The sequence below is a fragment of the Ictalurus punctatus genome, unplaced genomic scaffold (genome assembly GCF_001660625.3).
Source record: "Ictalurus punctatus breed USDA103 unplaced genomic scaffold, Coco_2.0 Super-Scaffold_100046, whole genome shotgun sequence".
In the NCBI taxonomy this organism is placed as follows: Eukaryota; Metazoa; Chordata; class Actinopteri; order Siluriformes; family Ictaluridae; genus Ictalurus; species Ictalurus punctatus.
This window is the reverse complement of record NW_026521087.1, coordinates 4,167,408-4,174,161: the sequence shown is the minus strand read 5'-3', so window position 1 is coordinate 4,174,161 and position 6,754 is coordinate 4,167,408. Positions and strand designations below refer to the sequence as shown.

Genomic DNA, 6,754 nt, shown 5'->3' with positions numbered 1-6,754 from the left:
AGGTTGGCACATTGAAACGATCAAAACATAAACCATCAGAACATAAATGAACCAAGGAAATGCACTTAAGTCTTGTCTCATGCTCCCTTCCTCTGGCCAAGAGAACACGGCACTGGACTTGGAATGCACTGGGGTCTCCCCTACGCAACTTGAAGCCTGCTCAAGGCATGTCAGCGGTCTGTGTCAACTAACTCGTGTGCACTATCTTGCCGACTGCAGAGAGAAAAGGGCACTGGACTTGAACTACACTGGGGTTTCACCTGTGCAACTTGAAGCCTGTTATGAAACTGTGTCGTAATGCAGAGAGAACTCTATTCAGATGAGCAAGAAAGCACCTTGGCATTCATCAAACACGCTTGTGTTTTATCCTAGAAAAATGCTTTGACGTAAAGTAAGTCGTCCGAATGTGTTCATGTAAACTAGTAAAGGCTCTAATTACTTGACTGAAGTGAACGTACTGAAGAGGGCGTCCACGTGCGGAAACCTGAGAATATAAACGAGACTGCAAAGTTGTTGTTGAAGAAGGGTCTAACACGGACAAACACGTCCGTCCGCTCCAGTAGAATAGCCTAGTGCTTCCTTAAATCACTTTGAGGGGTTGGACTCTAAATCCAACGGGGTTTTCTTGCGCAGGTATGAACCCTGCTTGCAGCTTTGTCAGCTGTAGGTGTCAAGTCACTGGTGCTCAATCTCCTGCTGTTTATTTAAAGCAGAGTATGTATGCACCCTAACCCTAAAGTTTCCCATGTAACAGAAATATGAGTGCGTTTGTCTCACACAGAAATCAGAGGACATGACACCACATCATCATTATTATTATTATTATTATTATTATTATTATTATTATTATTATTAATAATAATAATAATAATAATAATAATAATAATAACAACAACAACATCATCAGTTACAATGATCCTTAAAGGACTGAAAGCATTTTTGTTTGAACAAATGCTTCATTATAATAGAAACATGAAGCCATTTTTTAATAAAATTATTAAAAGGTCTCCTATTTAAAAATAAATAAAATAAATAAAATAAATAAGAAATCTCCCATTTGAACAAAAGATGAGATAAGATAATACTTTATTAATCCCAACGTGGAGAAATGAGGGAATTAGGAGGAAAAAGGAACAGGACCTGCTGTGGCTTTGTTTGGAAATATTTTTGTTGGTGAAATAGAACAGAAACAGTCAATATTGAGTGTAAAATGTACGTCAGGTAATATCATCTTATTGTTTACATGTTAGCATAGCATGTTAAATTAACTACTAAATAAAAATAACATCAGCTGCATGAGCTTTTAAATAACGTCCTATTATTGTTATTATTAACATTTACTGTAGCTGCACAGCCAGACTGCTCCTGTACCTTTAACACACACACATACACTCTCACACTCACTCTCTCTCTCACTCTCTCTCTCTCTCTCACACACACACACACACACACACACACACTCTTGTAATTATAACATTCCGGGGTCAGTACTCCCACCCATGTATTGTGGGGACACCACTTTCCTGAGGTCCTACAGATGTGAAAAAATCAGGCATGTATAATTTAAGCCTGAGAACACATATCATCTCAAATTCTGGATTTAAATCACCAAATTTCTGTGCTTGGTTTTTTCACACCTAATGTGGACATAACAAGAACTCATCATTAATGGGGACCTAATTTGCATGCAGAGCAAATTAGCTGGTTTTCATGTTGTAGAGGGGACATCACTAGATAGTTAATCTGCATACACACAGATCAGGTCGTTTATATAACAATGGGACATGGTTTTAAAAAACAAAGTTGTCAATTTAACTCTATAATTATTTATACAAAATTACAAACTAAGTATGTCCAATTTAGAGGGCTGTCTGTAAAGCAGATATGATGTGTATTTTCTCTATTTGAAGGTTTAAGCTTCTCATGAAATTATATTGAACAGTTGTTCTTAATTGTTTATACTAAGGACTCTTAGCCTTATTTGTGAAATATGCAATCAGTGAAAGTTTGGTTATCAAAAAGCTCTCTTACACAAATTTCAATATCTGCACGTAATAGATAACAGACTACATTTCTTTGGAGCTTTCTATTTCCGACAGAGGAACCCTTTGAGAAACCTCGGAACTTGTTAAGGAAGGTGGTACCAGTGCTATTATTAGTTTTGAGGCTATAATTCTAAGAAGCGTTTCATTTCCTGCTCCAAAGTATACTTTTTTTTTTTGTGGAATAGAAAGTAGAGGTGCTAGCTGTACTGAACCTCGCTTATTTATCACAGGCATGCATCACAAATTAACACTATCCCCAGTCATTTTGGCAAGTCAAAATGACAAAGAAACTCATCCTTTTGATATTTTAGCTGCATGAAGGATTTGTTTATTGGTCTGGATCTCTAATCAAGTGAAAAATTGTCAGTCAGATGAAAAAACCCTGTCTATTCAACATTATAAAGACAACTTGAGTCTTGAGCTTCTTTACTGTAAAAGACAACAAATATTTGCCCATTAAAGTGCAGAACCACTAAGCTCACATGTGCCATGAATGAACTTGGACTCATTTAAGTTTGACATAACACTTCTGCTTACTACATATAGCCAGCTCAAAGTTAAACATATTGAGAAAAATAAAGATACTAGCCAAACACAGACACACAACCAAATGTCATAAACACAATTTTTTTTCTTTATTCTATATCCACTTAACTGACTAAGCTAAAAAGTGACAGTAACAACTTAATAATGTATGTTGAGGTAGCTAATTTTGATTCCAGGCAGTCTAAACATGTAAATGGGTGGCACACTGAAGCTTTTATTGCCCAATAGGCTTACTCATGAACTTGTCAGTCACCTGCATAAGGACCCACTGGAAGAAGGCGGCCCAAACCAATTTGATCTAATTCAATATAACGGTGTAGGTAAAGATTCTAATGGAAATTTTAAATGCCTGATTTGTTCCTGATTAGTTTATGATGAAGTAAATGCTGAGCGGTTCATTACAAAGTAAAAGGCTAGAGGTGTAATGTAACTTATTATTAAAGCATTACTACAGATGTTATGATGTACAGTATCTGTAATATAGATGTAAAGTGTTACTATCAAAGTGTTATTTAATCTTTGTTTATATCTCTTTTGTAAGCTACAGTGCAGTTATAGACATAGAATTTGACACTTTACCAGTCTCTATCTTTAAGATATAAAGACTCAGATCTAATGCAGTTTTCACAGACCAACTTCCCTGGGACACGACATGACATGATGAAGGTCTTCATATGTCTCTCCACTGCATGGACCTCATTTCCTTCCCGAGCCTTCCTCTTTTTCAGAGTAGATGTTTTACCTAAATGTAAGAATAAACATTAGTTACATAGCAAACACACACCTTTACACCCAACAGAAATCATTGTCTGGCAACTTACAGACTGGAACTTAGATTTCACGTCTCAAGAATGAAAACTCTGACTGCAGTTTGTGCATATGTACCAAATAGTAACTAGGAGTACTCGGTTTTCTTGGAGAAGATGCAGTAGGGACCCTACTGAGTCCCAGGGGATGCTTATGTTGGAAATTATGGAGAGATGTGATTGAAAGGCAGGATTAAAAGTGACAGCAAACTACACAATTCTAATATTTATCATCCAGAAAAGGTGTAGACTGTGATGGCTGCTGTTTCTCCTGGCCATTGCTCTCAGCAGTGTCCTCCTCCATAATCTGCATATTTAAACAGGTTTAAGTGACCTATGGGGACACTGTTCTAAATTCACATATCTATTCAGCTATCACAAGACTCCCTCACACACCTGAATAAAACATGCTTTGTGGGGACTCTGTATAGTAACTATTAACAGACAAGATTATGTAACAGAAAGCAAACATGCTTTTCAATACGACAAAAACAATAATTATTTCACTATAGGAATTAAGTTTATTATTTCAGGGTTAGATATGGGATACTTTGGAAGACTTTGGGATAATTACGGTGCATTCAGACACACACGTTTTGTAGTTCATGCTTAAACGTGGCAGTAAAATACCTGAAGCAGATCAGATGAACAATAATGTCTAATTTTATTGTTGATGCACAAGCACAAAATTAGTTGTGCAACAAAAATGAATCGCAACACTGCCGGATAAGACAATGTTTATCTTTTAATAATTTTTAAATTGTGAAAACAGAGAGGGAGATACCCTGCATACCTTGCTACACCAAGGCCAGTCTCCTCCTCCGTAATTGTAGGTAATTCATCACCTTCTTTAAAGTCTGTTAAAGCAAACAGACCAAGATGTGGGCTTCCATCCACTTCAGTCTTCTGTATTCTGCCATTTGGGTGCTTGTGGTCATCATTAACCAGCCTACCAAAAGATCCGTCTTCTTTTGCAGCATCAATACTTAATCCACAACGAGAGAAAGAGAGAAGTATTCAGTGACCGAATATTGCACATCAAATTCTACAAATATGATAGCTCTGCACAGAATTTTTATTGTTAACCGTCAGATGTCAATGTTTAAGTGGACAAATACTTTACAACAGCAATTTTCAAGTACAATGAAAGTACACTTTGAAGAAAAACTATGCAGACATTGTCATTTTTTATGCAGGTTAATTCTATGGATCATTTAATCAGTGGTGCTTCAAAAGCACTACTATTGTTCCCTTGCATACTTAATAATAATAATATTATTATTATTATTATTATTATTATTAATAATATTATTACTCTCCGGCCGGCGCTCAAAAGTATTGGGACCCCGCACGGCCAGCTCTCAAAAGTACTGGCGCCCTTGACAGTCGGCTCTAAAATGTATTGGCGCACTACACGGCTGGCTCTAACAGTGCTGGTGCCATATCTGTCCGGCTCTGGAAAGTATTGGCGCCCTACGCTGTCAGCTCTCGAAAGTATTGGCACCCGTCCCTGTTTCGCCAACGCAAGCACCACTCACATTTTCTTCAGGAAATGTACCGGTCTAGTTATTATTATTATTCTTCTTCCACGTTTTTTTTGGTGCGTAACTAGTCCCTCACTGTTTGTCGGAGATCGACAGGTGAGGTGTCGAATCGATCGGCTTATTGAGGAGATGTGTGCTATGACTTTTATAAGCGATCGGAATGCCGGAATTCCCACTACGGAAGCTCAAATTCAGAAAATTTCCCATAGACTGGCATTGAGTTTTGAAAGTATTGGCCCTCTAAGGAGAAAGCTGTAAAAAAATTTTCCTCCGTACACGTTCGGCTCTAAAATGTATTGGCACACGATCTGGCCGGCTCTCAAAAGTATTGGCACCCTGCACAGCCAGCTCTCAAAAGTACTGGCGCCCTTGACGGTCGGCTCTAAAAAGTATTGGCGCACTACACAGCCGGCTCTAACAGTGCTGGTGCCATATCTGTCCAGCTCTCGAAAGTATAGGCACCCTACGCGGGCGGCTCTTGAATGTATTGGCGCCCTGTCCCGATTTCACCATGGCAAGCACCGCTCACATTTTCTTCAGGAAATGTACTGGTCTAGTTATAATTATTCTTCTTCCACCTTCGTGCCATTTTACCTCTAAAGAAAATGTTAATATATTGAGATTTTCAGTCCCTAGTGATGTTCTGAGTAAGAAAATAACCATATCCGTGCTTGCTAATAACTGTGCTAAGTGAGAACCTGTTCTACACACAGATCACAGCTCAGCTGCGGTGTTTAGAGACGCAGAATAAAAGGAGCGCGCTGTAGTTACAACATCGAAGCACATCACACCACCGCCCAGCGCTTTACAGATTCATAACAAACTAATAACTGGAACTAATGAGCTGGGCTCGGTCCAGACTACTGTCCACCCTGTCCTCGATTTCAGAGGCTTTAAACTCAATCCAGCGCTCAGATCGATAACTATTTAGGAAGCCTGACTCTGCTATTTATAACCGAACTATCCGTTACATGGTGAAGCTAGTTACAGAAGTCGGTATAACACTAAATATTCACATGACATGACAACCACCAAAGTCTATTTAATATATTAACTTCATTTTATTAACTTATTGTACTAGTAATGTGCTGGATTGGTTAAAGTGTGTGCTAACTCTGGCTAGTAAAGTCCGCTAGCATAACAATTACTTTAATATTGCGATTCAATTATAAATGATGTCTTAAAGCACGGAAATAAAATTACAAACTTATAAACTGCAAAAAATTATAATAATAACTTACCTTTCGTTGTATTTGGTCTCGTTGCCGCAGTAGAATCATTCCTTAAGGCAATGGAAAGCAGCTGGTGCTATTAGCCTGTGACAGCCAGGGCAGATGGGAAATGTAGTTCTTTTCCTACTTCCTGTGTGGTGTTTATTAACTATTAGTGCAGTCAAAAAAAACTACACTCCGCCATAACCCGACTTAAGGATTTCGTTTTACTGCTTAGAGATTTTTAAATAGTGTCATTTCACTGTGCAAAAATTTAAAAACTCAAACTTTAATTATTATTAAGACTTATAATTATTTGGAAAACATGATAACTATCTGTTCTAACTTATTAATGTTTATCTTATGCTAACAATCTAACCTTCTAACAGTCTAATTAGGCTTTTAACTTACCAGTCACTTTTTAATCCGCTAATAGGTAATAGAGCTAATGTGCATATGCAGATTAGCCACAGTCCTTTACTAAGTGGGTGGTACCATAATTTGCATAAATTAGACTTGCAGAGTGTGTGAAGTGGTTGGCCAAGCCCCTCCCCCAATAAATACCAGTTCCAGACTAAAGGGGGCGACATAGACCAAACCGA

The 6,754-nt window shown here is 37.8% G+C and overlaps 1 long non-coding RNA gene across 1 annotated transcript; it reads right to left on the bottom strand.

The window, feature by feature from the left end:
• Positions 1-996: 996 nt before the first annotated feature.
• Positions 997-6,298, bottom strand: LOC128630191 (uncharacterized). Its single transcript, XR_008394569.1, has 3 exons — positions 6,183-6,298; positions 4,191-4,382; positions 997-3,333 (listed from the first exon to the last, which is right to left on the bottom strand). It is a non-coding gene; the product is annotated as an uncharacterized LOC128630191 (long non-coding RNA).
• Between the last annotated feature and the right edge of the window lie 456 nt (positions 6,299-6,754).